At 36.9% G+C, this 12,195-nt stretch overlaps 1 protein-coding gene across 2 annotated transcripts in view; it reads left to right on the forward strand.

The window, feature by feature from the left end:
* The first annotated feature begins 5,122 nt into the window (after positions 1–5,122).
* The window catches only part of LOC138695885 (orexin receptor type 2-like), a 502,682-nt gene continuing 495,609 nt past the window's right edge, over positions 5,123–12,195 (forward strand). The window contains exon 1 of one of the 2 annotated variants that reach the window (XM_069820228.1): positions 5,123–5,260. The gene's annotated coding sequence lies outside the window, so the exon portion shown is untranslated. The remainder of the gene's footprint in view (positions 5,261–12,195) is intronic. The other variant, XM_069820229.1, reaches the window with a different exon arrangement.

Here is a 12,195-nt window from a genome sequence, read left to right on the forward strand (position 1 = left end):
AAAGTACACCTATTCATTAAAGTTCAGGTTTTCGATTATTCTCGGATATGCAATCGAAAGACAACGAGGGAAACGTCACGGAGGCTGGAAATCCAATACTGTCGCAGAAGGTTATGTTCTGTTACTATAATAATTAGCGTTAATTGTAAATAATATTCAAATAAATTCAATTTATCATCTCGTTTTTCAATGTCTAATTTAATTTCAATGTTATATCAAGGTTAATATTTAGTTTACTCTGTAGGTTATAGGCTTTCAAGGTCAATGTGGAGATCTGTTCCTCGGAAAAAATAAATGCTTTCGCGTCTGCACACATCTCACAATTTACGAGATATTGCACAAGGTCAGTTCCGCTCTTCAGTTAGATACAAATAAAATGAATACTTCTGAATAATTTCAAGTTAGAAATATGGTCGAGCATAAAAAGTCGTATGAAACTCGATTATTTGGGAATTAAGACGCTCGTAAGAAAATTATGAAACTCGCTTGCGCTCGTTTCATAAGCAAACATACTTGCGTCTTAATTACTATCATTATAGGCTCGTTGCATAATGTACTATTACCTACTTACTCATGACATCCTACCTTCTCCACAGTTATAGACTTCCACCTACTTAGTCATGATGCAATGCCTTCTCCCCGGTTAGAGTCTCACCCACTCCTCAATCATGAATCCTACTGTAAATAACCATCTGCAGCTACACCTTACCTTCTGGTACATAATGGCCCAATACTTCCTCCACCGTGTTGGATGACTAATAATGAAGAAAAAATATAACACAGAACTACTCTCTTTCCAACTAAAGATTGAAGTAGACGTAAACAAAACCGAAATGTATTACTCCGCAATCGCAAGCTAGCTACCAAAGCAGCCACCAGGGCGCATTATTTTCAGCAAGTGATCACGCAGAGCAGCCAACGTCTGATATATTGCAGACATTTCAACACATTCATTGAACTAACCCGTAAAATGCTCACAGAGGGTTAATATTTATTATTTTTCTACTGGGAATAGTGGATTTTCTTTTTCTATAGATTCGTGATTAAATGTTATTCTTTGAAGAGTGGAGACTTTCTTTAATTCTACAGAAATTTATTTGAGGTTGGCAACACTGAATCTCGCACTGTGTTACACCACCTGTGCTGAAGCTGCAAGTCACCTTGGGAGGGATTTAATGCCTACTACGCATGCGCGTTACCATTATATACGTTACAATGATTTAACACGCAATGTCTGAAACCACTAATATAAACATGTTGTTTAAATCGTAACGAAGTGTTCTTATAAGCATGTTTAATTCACTCGTATTCCATGTATTTTATACATTTTATTATTTTAGAAGGAAATATTTTAATGTGAGGAAGAGGATGACAAGCATGAGTTTGGAGGCGTTGTGCGTCCAATAGCCAATCAGGAACCATTATGCCACGTGCATTTATTTACATTTACTTCAATCTTTAGCTGGAAAGAGAGTAGAAAAGACATTCGTGAGATTCACTACAATCGTCTGGTCGAGTTGTAATGATGGAGATATTTCACTCTTTGCTTGACAAGAGAAGACGAGTGGGTGATAAAAGCGACTTCGCCAGTAGTGTTCGTGTTCTTTCAACGCTGCCTCGATTCCATTTCTTGCGAGCACGCCATGCAATCATCAAGGAGGCGTTACCGTCCACGATTGTTAGTGTCATTGTTGTTTTTCAGTTCCGACGCTTGATGGAAACAGTATCCATTACTTTAACCCGAGTCTAAAAAGTATATTGGCCATGTCATCGCTGTTAGTAATTTCAATTTCTTAAAACAGGGGTTTGTAACTTACCATTTGTTCACAGGAGTTGAAATGAAACTAGTATCGGACTATAGTTCGTGTTCTTGACATTTTCTCAATTTCATATATACAGGGACATCATTTTATTTTTACTAACATTTCTAATATTAACCTGGCTATACCTTTGGATCAACGATTAAGAACCGGAAATACCGTTTGCTACCCCCTTCCACGACTGGAGTTCGATGATACAGGCGTAAAATACAAACAAATCACTTTACTAGGTATAGGAGGGAAGAAAAATAGTTCATCCATTTACGTAAACTAGGAAATATCGCGATTTTGAGTTTGATAATTTTCATTGGGCTTTTGTTTAATCAAAATACAATACAGTATTAACAGTAAGTGTTTTTACTCACGAACTGAGCTTTCCATGCGGACGAAGTCATTATACAGTGTATATTATACTGTCTACTGCACATTAGCGTACACTGTACAGAATGAAGTTAAATATTGAAAAATAATCATAATATGAATATTTAAACACATTTTTGAAAATGGTGGCCGTTCATTTCGATACAGGCTTCAGTTATAATGTGCATATTATCGCACTATAGACTATTGTACGTAATTCCAATTACCAGGTTCGTACTTCGTATCAGTAACTCATGTTGAAATAATACTGTATCTACTCTATAAATAGAGACCTTACGTACTGTAAATTCAATCTTCACTACTACCCTATCCGAAAAGATAAAATTACTCAGACATGCTATCTACTGTCCGTCCAAGTGGTTACGTCGCAGCGTCGTAAAAAGGGATGATATCAGGTGACAGTTAATTACTTAACGAGGCCCTTTTATTTAAGATCTCTTAAACAATTGTATGGGTATAATATTATGTAGGCGTCCAATTCCTAACAGAAATTAATGTTCTCAGAAAAGAGCTAAGATGGCCCAGCCACTAGTATTTACAGAGAGGCGAATAGAAGCAGGTCGGGGAAACCGGGGTGCGACGTAGGCAAATGGAAAATGATGCAATATTGAAAGCTCTTTCGTCACTGGAAAACGCGAACATATTTTTGGATCGTATTGTTTACTATGACCGTAAGGCTACTATGACTGTAAAAGCGGTCTTGGATCTGTGTGGAGGCCGGTTGAACTTCATTAGTAGAAGGGGTGGGGGTGAAGTACATTCAAAAACTCAGGTACAATAAAAATTGAAGTAAAAATAAAATGATGTCCCTGTAGTACATTTTCGTTTTAATTCTGAAATTCACATTCATAGTAACAGACTCATCTCCATGTACCGAGAATTCTATATACATGGCGAGTAGTTAATCCTTTATCTGTAATGTTCTTTTACCCTCAACACTAAAGAATAGTGGTATTTTACAAACAACTTCAAATTAATGTAACTCTGAAAATACTGAGATTAGGACAAATGTTTATATGACATATTTTGCTCAGAATGTTTTTGGAAATAAGCTGCGTCAGTGGCGGAAAATCCTCGTGAATCACCCTGTATATTTAGATGAGTTAATCTGAAGCTCTTATTTCTATTTTTAGAATTGTTTTAAACACTTGAGAGCTTCTCACGACTTGGATCTCAGCATTACGTCAGATCCTCAGCCAATGTATTATATTATACAGGGTGTTTCCGAGGTGGTATTACAAACTTTCAAGGATGATGGCGAAGGGCACATGTATCAATTTGAGATAAGGAACCCTGGTCCGTAAATGACAGAGTCGAAAGTTACAAGCAAAAATAGTTGTGTGGAAATTAAATAATTTTATTCCTCTGTACACCTTATTTGTCTGTATTTATCTGTCTATCGTACACATACTGTATTCATCTGACGTTGTTTACGTTGTCTACTTACAGTATTCCATTCAGTGCGCTGTCTGAGGGATAGGAAACTACACTAAAGCAATGCAGATAGCGTAATGTGTAACGGACATGGTCGGTCCTGATATGCACGTCTGTAGACAGCAGTGTATGTGTACAAGTTGCAGTGTCCAGTCGATCAGTCCTAGTGAAATGGAGGAGTGCACGAGAGCGGAATAAGCAGACCTGATTTTCGAATACGGATGAGCAAATGGGAACAGTAGACAAGCTCACAGATTGTATCGGGACAAGTACCCACGTAGGAGACATCCGGCCCATACCATCTTTCCACGACTGTTCCAAAGGTTAAGGGAAGGAGGGCACGTGTTTCCAAATTACAATTCCATTTCCACACAACTATTTTTGCTTATAACTTTCGACTCAGTCATTTCCGGACCATGGTTCCTTATCTCAAATTGATACATGTGCCCTTCACCGTCGTCCCTGAAAGTTTGTAACACCACCTCGGAAACAACTTGTATATCACTTTGATATAGAACATTTTCAGGTCGACCTGGTTGGCGAGTTGGTATAGCGCTGGCCTTCTATTCCCAAGGTTGCGGGTTCGATCCCGGGCCAGGTCGATGGCATTTAAGTGTGCTTAAATGTGACAGGCTCATGTCAGTAGATTTACTGGCATGTAAAAGAACTCCTGCGGGACAAAATTCCGGCACATCCGGCGACGCTGATATAACCTCTGCAGTTGCGAGCGTCGTTAAATAGAACATAATATAACATATAGGACATTTTCAGTTTGTCAATGGAAGAATGATTAATTTGTTTAACACCTCGAATTTTAACAAGAATTTTTGACCTGGACATTCAGGTGATAATATTTCTATGACCACATTAGCTACAGATTTTCCAGTAGCATCTGTGGTTTCATCTATCGAAACTCAAATATTATAATCCGACACAAAACTTCTTGATGTTGTTTATAGTATCATCATTACACGGAGACAAATAATATTTGCGTAAAGTAGACTCACGAGGAATTTTCATAGCTCTATATTTCTCTAGAAATGTTTTAAAAACAGGATTTTTCAGCTGAGTAAAAGGGATGTTTGCGCTTAGCATGATTTCACACAAATCCCTGTAAAATTCGGTCTGGCTACATGAGTTCGTGGTTCGTGATGTGAATATATCCTCAGTCCCCTCATTTGTATGAAGCAACGTAATAATTTGTGAAAGTGTTTTATATTTACAGTGTCTTTCAATAAAAGTTCTTCTCTCTTCTGTGATTTTCAATGTGGCATACTTTATAAAATATATGCCTCTTACATTAAAATACTCACGTCCGTATTCATTTACGTGTAACACACTGTACTTGGTATTTGTTTTCGGCATGTTTCGTCAGCTGACTACGGCCGGACTTCGTAACTTCAGAACAGGTTGTACATGATGCACCGACTGATCGCCTGCTTATAGACTGAATGGCTGGCATTGCTTGGCGGAGGGGATGTCGCAGCGAAACTGTGTGCACGTAACTCGTTTCCAGTCAGATTGCAACGAAAGCGCAACCATGTCCGAAGTCTAGTGATGTGATTAGTGAAGAAAATACTCAGTTATGTAAAGCCTGGGGTGAGACTGTTGATGGGAATAACAAGGTAGGTTTTAGATTAGTATAATATATTTTAATCAGAAGGGTACTATTATTAATTAAGTGGGAGACAAAGTAAAACAAAATCTGATCATATTACGCTGCTACAGTGTCTATCATTCTTATTCGTACATATCTAATTTAGACGAATAATACAACATTTTGTGCAAAATAATTATACTTATACACTAATACAGGGACATCATTTTATTTTTACTAACATTTCTGATATTAACCTGGCTATACCTTTGGATCAACGGTTGCTACCCCCTTCCACGGCTGGAGTTCGATGGCGTAATATACAAACAAATCAATTTACTAGGTATAGGAAGGAAAAAAAGTAGTTCATCCATTTACGTAAACTAGGGAATATCACGCTTTTGAGTTTGATAATTTTCATTAGGTTTTTGTTTAATCAGAATACAGTACGTTATTAACAGTCAGTGTTTTTACTCACGAACTGAGCTGTCCATACGGACGTATTCATTATGCAGTGTATATTATACTGTCTATAGCACATTAGCGTACACTATAGAGAATGAATTAAATTTAAAAATAATCATAATATGGATATTTGAACACATTTTTCAAAATGGTGGCGGTTCATTTCGATACAGGCTTCAGTTCTAATGTGTGTAATTCCAATTACCAGTTTCGTCCTTCGTACTAGTAACTCATGTTGAAATAATTCTGTACCTACTCTGTAAAAGAGTAGCTTACGTACTGTAAATTCAATCTTCACTTCTGCTCGATCCGAAAAGATAAAATTACTCAGACATGCTATCTACTGTCCGTCCAAGTGGTTATGTCGCAGGATTTTAGAAAGGAGGGAAATCACGTGACAGTTAATTACTTTACGAGGCCCTTTTATTTAAGTTATTTTAAACAGTTGTATGGGTATAATATTACGTAGATTTCCAATTCCTAACAGAAATTAATGTTCTCAGAAAAGAGCTAAGACAGCCCAGCCACTAGCCGTTACAGAGAGGCGAATAGAAGCAGGTGGGGAAAACCGGAATGCGACGTAGGCAAATGGACGACAGTACCTGTGCGAAAATTATGCAATATTGAAAGCTCTTTCGTCATTGGAAAACGCGAACATATTTTTGGAACGTACTGTGACGGTAAGGCTACTATGACTGTATATGCGGTCTTGGATCTGTGTGGAGGACGGTTGAACTTCATTAGTAGAAGGGGTGGGAGTGAAGTACGTTAAAAAAACTCAGGTATAATAAAAATTGAAGTAAAAATAAAATGATGTCCCTGTACTAGTGTACTATGCTTTAAAACCATTTCTTAGAACTTTAATTTAAAACTTGTTTTTATTTTAATTCGAAAATAACAGAAATATTAATGAATGTCATTTATATTCGTACACTTGAGTAATGTTGACATATTCGGGAGTCCGTGCCTGAATGGTAACAGCGAGTGCAACGTAAACAGTGCATTACTCCGTGCTCTAAAGTTTGTTTTGCTTCAGCAGTCAGTTCTGTTGAAAATGGGCAAGTCGAAGGACCTCAGTGCCGAACTAAAAGGGACGAAAGTTAAGACTGGCTCTTAAAGGTTAATCTTTAAGGAAAATAGGCAATAGGCCTATAGTAAATAAAAGCCACTCCACGATACAATACATGGTTAATACTTTCAAATACTGTGGATCTACTGGAAATCAGAAGAGGAAACCAAAAGAAAAATACTTAATGAGAGGGAAGTACGTTTTATTATAAGACAGATAAAATCAAATCCACGGTTAAGCGTGACGAAACTACGTCCTCACATGAGAAAAACCACAAGGAAGACTGTTACTGAATCAACGGTGCGGCGTGTCTTATGGATTTCATGGTAGAAGGATAAGAAAGAAGTCCTTCGTAAGTAGAAAAATTGAGTTTTAAGATTTAAATTTGCTAAAGCTCGTGTAAATAAGGGGCAAGAATTTTGGGACAGTGTTATTTGGTCGGATGAGACCAAGATTAATCTTTTCAGATCCGATGGTGCCCATAGAGCAGCCGTGGCGAGAACGTGACTCGCAAGACATTTTGGCTCATAGTGATAAGTCTGCATTTCGCTTCTTTCTAACCTCCGCCAACCCCCACCCTCTCACTCACTGGAGTCAAACTCCGTTCCATTTGTATTTGTCTCTGACCTGCGAGTGGCATATGTCTCTCTCGAAACCATTTACGAAAGTTGCAAGTAGGATGGGTGGACGCATTTTTTTGCTGTCAATATGATGAGCATATTAAATGTATGATTTGTTCACAAGTATTACGAGGAAAACGGTTGTATAACATAAAACGGCACTATACTACATGTTACTGATGAAACATTAAAAGGTTAAGTGTTATTGTTGTTATCATCATCATGATCATCATCATCATCATCATCATCATCATCATCATCTCTGTGCGTCGACCCTTTTTCAGCAGATGTACGAATAATGCTGTTACCTCTTCAATTTGAACTCACTGATTTACTATATGATGTCAAATGAAAGCTAGATGTAAGGACTTGACAGATGTTGAACTTTCAAAAATCTTTGCCAAAAAAAAAATATTCGAAGCTTCGTTTTTTCGCTTGCTCTGTTGAAGCCATATTCGCTATAACTTACGTTTGTGAAGAATTATTTTCAACAATTAAAATAGTAAAAACCAAATTTAGATCACGACTGACAGACAAATACCTTCGTGATTAACTACGACTGTCAGTAAGTGACATAATTCCTGATTTTGAAACTCTGTCGCAGAGACATTCTGAAGACAGTTTATTTTAGGTTGTGATATTGTTCATTTCTTTCTTCGTTACTGGTATTAAACATTAGTTTGTAGCCTTGTACTGTATAAAATTATATTTAAGTGCTTGACGTAAGGAAAATGAAAATCAGTTAATAAGAAAGACAGTTGCTTCACTACCCCTTCTGGTGTCCGCCTCTCTCCATAGGTGCTATGCACGTTGCAGGTTACACAGTGGCTTGGCGCACGATTACACTTTCGCCACCGCTGCCATAGATTATGGAGAAAGAAGAATGAGGACGACGAAGTGGATAACACTCTTTCACTGTGAAACATGGATAATGATTTGGTGCTGTATGTCCTCGAAAGACGTGGGTACAATTGACTTCATTGATGGAATTATGAACAAAATGATGTATAACAACATCTTGAAAAATAATGTCAAGTAAAGTGCAATAAAAATGAGTTTTCCGTCTGTCTACATTTTTCAACAAGCTAATGACAGGAAACACACGGCCGCAATGAACAAACATTGGTTGATATGGAACGTACCGAGGCAACTCCATACTCCTCCTCATCGAGCATTTTTGATCCAGACTTAAGAGAAAAGTATATAAAATACAATTTCGTCCCAAGAACACCTTAAAACTATTGTGTTGACGGAATGGCGAATGTTCACTCCCCAACAATGTAAAACGTTGGCAAATTCCATGCAGAGAAGGTGTCAGACAGTGATCAAAGCCAGAGGATATGCAACCAGATATTAGCACGTAAGTGAGGCGCTGACATGGGAAAGGTAGTAACAAAATTTTTCAGGGGAAGCAAAAAACAAATTTATGAACACTTTCTCACTTACATTATTACAGAAACTGCTTTAAATGAAAGACATACACTCATGTTTGTGTTACATATGAAATTTGAAAAGTCTGGCACAGATTTATCTGTGAAATCCTATTTTATGAAAATATAACATTGAAATCACTCCTTAGCCAAACTGAGAATTAACGTTATTTATACATTATGCACAAATCTTTCGGTAAAATGCATGATACTTTTCATCGAGGAAGTCTAACATAGATAACAAGTCTCTCTTTTTGGCATCAGGGACGACTAGTCTTCTTTCAAGGCGTTGCAAGCACTGCAAGTTAGTTAGTGATTGACGTTAATGACTGTCCTTTCTTAAAAATCCTGTGCTCTGTCCACATTTCAAGGTCATTAAATGACTGTCTTGTTTTTATTAGAGGAAAATCAGCTCTTGAGAGTCTAATCCAGTTGAGGGTGCTGATTTTGATAGGAGTTGTATTCAAAAACTTGTCACATTCTGCAGAAAAGTCGAAGAAATCCTCATCCTTCATCATTATTACATTATTAGGCCTTACCTCTTCTGGGACCATGGTCTTGCATCTTTTTTTTCTTTTCTCTATGATGCCAAATTCCCTATCACATGGCATGTAGGAATGTTCTGAAACCAGGAATTTCAGGTCCACTGAATTAAAATGTTTCTTGGCAATAATGTAAATCAGGACCATTAGAATCATCCGATTCTTATTCTGCCCTGCACAGTTATCAGCCCATATTTGTCTAGACACACTCTGATGTTGTAAAAGGAGTTACTACCTTCTCCGCGCCAACAGCTGTGCACATACAACTTACAACATCTAGTGACTACGTTTCCAACTTCGTTTCATTACATACGGACATACTACCTTCTCTGTGCCATTGGCATGGCCATTTACTACCTTCTCAATGAAAAACCTAAAAATTCGAATTTTTGGCAGTTACGACCTTTCCCTTGTAAATGCCTCAATTGTTTATGTTATTTCCGTTTAGTTATATAATTATTTTAGTTGTTAGTAAAAGTGTAGGAATACAAATGACAGGTGAAGAAATTTTCTTTTTTGTTAACTTTTGTTTATTTAAATGTTTATGATATATATATATAGAGTTTATTTTTTGTTTCATTTGTATTCATAATACTCCTGAACAGAATTTTCAAAGAGAAATATAATACTTTCATTTCATGTGTCCTTTATCACTAAACTTTTTACATATTTTCACCTGTACGAATAAAATGATAGCTACTGTACGTACTGTAAGTACAATATTCCGACTACAACGAATCAGAAAGAGGATTCAAAGAAGCGGCCTATACTGGGTGTTCATTTCAAAGTGTGTCGTGACGTCACTGTTGTTGGGTCACCGATTTGAAGCGAGTTTCAACTTATATGTTAGAGAAGTTTTCTATTATTTAAGGCGTTCTTCAATCTGAACTTGAGAACGTGTACGGTATAACTTGAACGTCGTAGCAACAGATGGCGGTCTGTACAGTCTGTGTGCTACCATAACCTCTTTCGAACTGTGTTTTGCGCCGGCAAGTCGTACGCAGGGTATTTGTTATCATCGGTTGCGTACGGTAACATTCCACAACACAAATCAAATTCTCCGTGTCCATGTTGACCGTCGAAGTTAATGTCAATAAATACGTAAGTAATTGTCTTAACCCTCTCCCCATATCCCGACAGTACGTATTTCCAAACGGTTCACATTCCTGCCACTACCGGCGTTACCGTACGTATCGGCACGTACTCTTCAGAATGAACGCCGTACTTGCTAGCCAACTTCTCTGCCTCTTAGATTATACACCTGAGCTGCGGAAGTGTAGGAAGATTGAATCCTCTAGGCTCATCAGCTAGCCACATGACGGCATACAGCGAGCCAAGACACATTTTGAACTGAACACCCAGTAGAATAATGTGAAACCAATATTAACATGGTATTTGTTGGTACCTACTGATAAATCTATTTCTGAATCATAAGAGAACATGATAGAAAACGACTGATGATATATTCGTAGGTCATAAGGATCAAAATCGGGCTAATCCAGCTAGTAAGTATTATCATCAATAAGAGACATAGGCATAATCAGAATAGTATACCTGATTCTATCCTTAGTGTTCCCATGGACGGAAGTAGTATAAAGAAAGACTAAATATTGTACTGTTGTGGGGAGGGGAAGACGGGCATGAAAATAATAACACCAACACAAACGTAGGCTTTTCTATAGCACGCGGCACTGAAACTTTCAGCTTGAATTTTTCTAAGTTTTCCGGTGCGGGAATCTGTGACAGGTACAGGTTAGATTAGTTTATTTATACTTCACGTGCATCTTGTATACAGAGCTTTCATTTCAAAACTTCCCAGCCTAAATAAGTAATTATTTAAATCGAATTCAATTTAAATAAAAAACACGTCAATTTAGATATTGAGGGGAAAGTCTGAAACCAGGCTTAATTGTATTTTAGATTTCACCCCCGCCCCAGCTACCCTACTTTGAAATTTTAAGTTGTACCTCTATATTTTTATACTTAAATAGGAAAGAACATTCAATTGAATCGGTCGGTGCTAAAAGGAACTAAGTCAAAATATGCAGTTTTGGGTTATGCAACAATTTGAACAACAGATGTCATGCGCATCTATTGGCGGAAGAAGGAACTAAGACTTTTAAATATTCTTTTGTCTTCTGTAACATAAAAATATATATGTACATTTGTGTTATTAGTGGAATGTTCTTTGCTTTTCCTGAAAAGTTATGAAAAGCGACTTAGTTCCTTTCAGCTCCGACTGATTCAATTGTTTATACACTCATTAATTATTTGTTTTCGCATCTTTTGTTTTCTATCGTCGTCTGGTAACCTGTATTTTTTTGTTATTATCAGTTGATTGTAGGATGAAAACACAGCTTAGTTTGTGTAATTTCCTCAATTGAATCAATAAGGAAGATTTATGTTCTCTCTTGAAGGGTAGGCCTATACACAATTTTAAATAATTTAATACACAGACACAACTATTACATGAAATGCTCAATAAGTTTTTTTAGCTTTATTCTCTTCAGCTCTAATCAACAATAACAACAATCCAGATTGCCAGGCGACGATAGAAAACAAAAGATGTGAAAACAAATGAATGAGGTGTATAAACAATTGAATACTCTTTCCTATTTAAATATAAAAATATAGGGTGTCATTTGAAATTTCAAAGTGGGAGTGGCTGGGGATGGGGATGAAATATAAAATACAATTAAACTTTGTTTCAGACTTCCCCCTCAATATCTAAATTTACGTGTCTTTTTTTCGTTTTGTTTAAATTGAATTCAATTTAAATAATAAGTTATTTAGACTAGCAAACGCTGGATAAGAGAACAATTGAAAGTAGTGTCTTA

The sequence above is a fragment of the Periplaneta americana genome, chromosome 3 (assembly GCF_040183065.1).
Source record: "Periplaneta americana isolate PAMFEO1 chromosome 3, P.americana_PAMFEO1_priV1, whole genome shotgun sequence".
Classification (NCBI taxonomy): Eukaryota; Metazoa; Arthropoda; class Insecta; order Blattodea; family Blattidae; genus Periplaneta; species Periplaneta americana.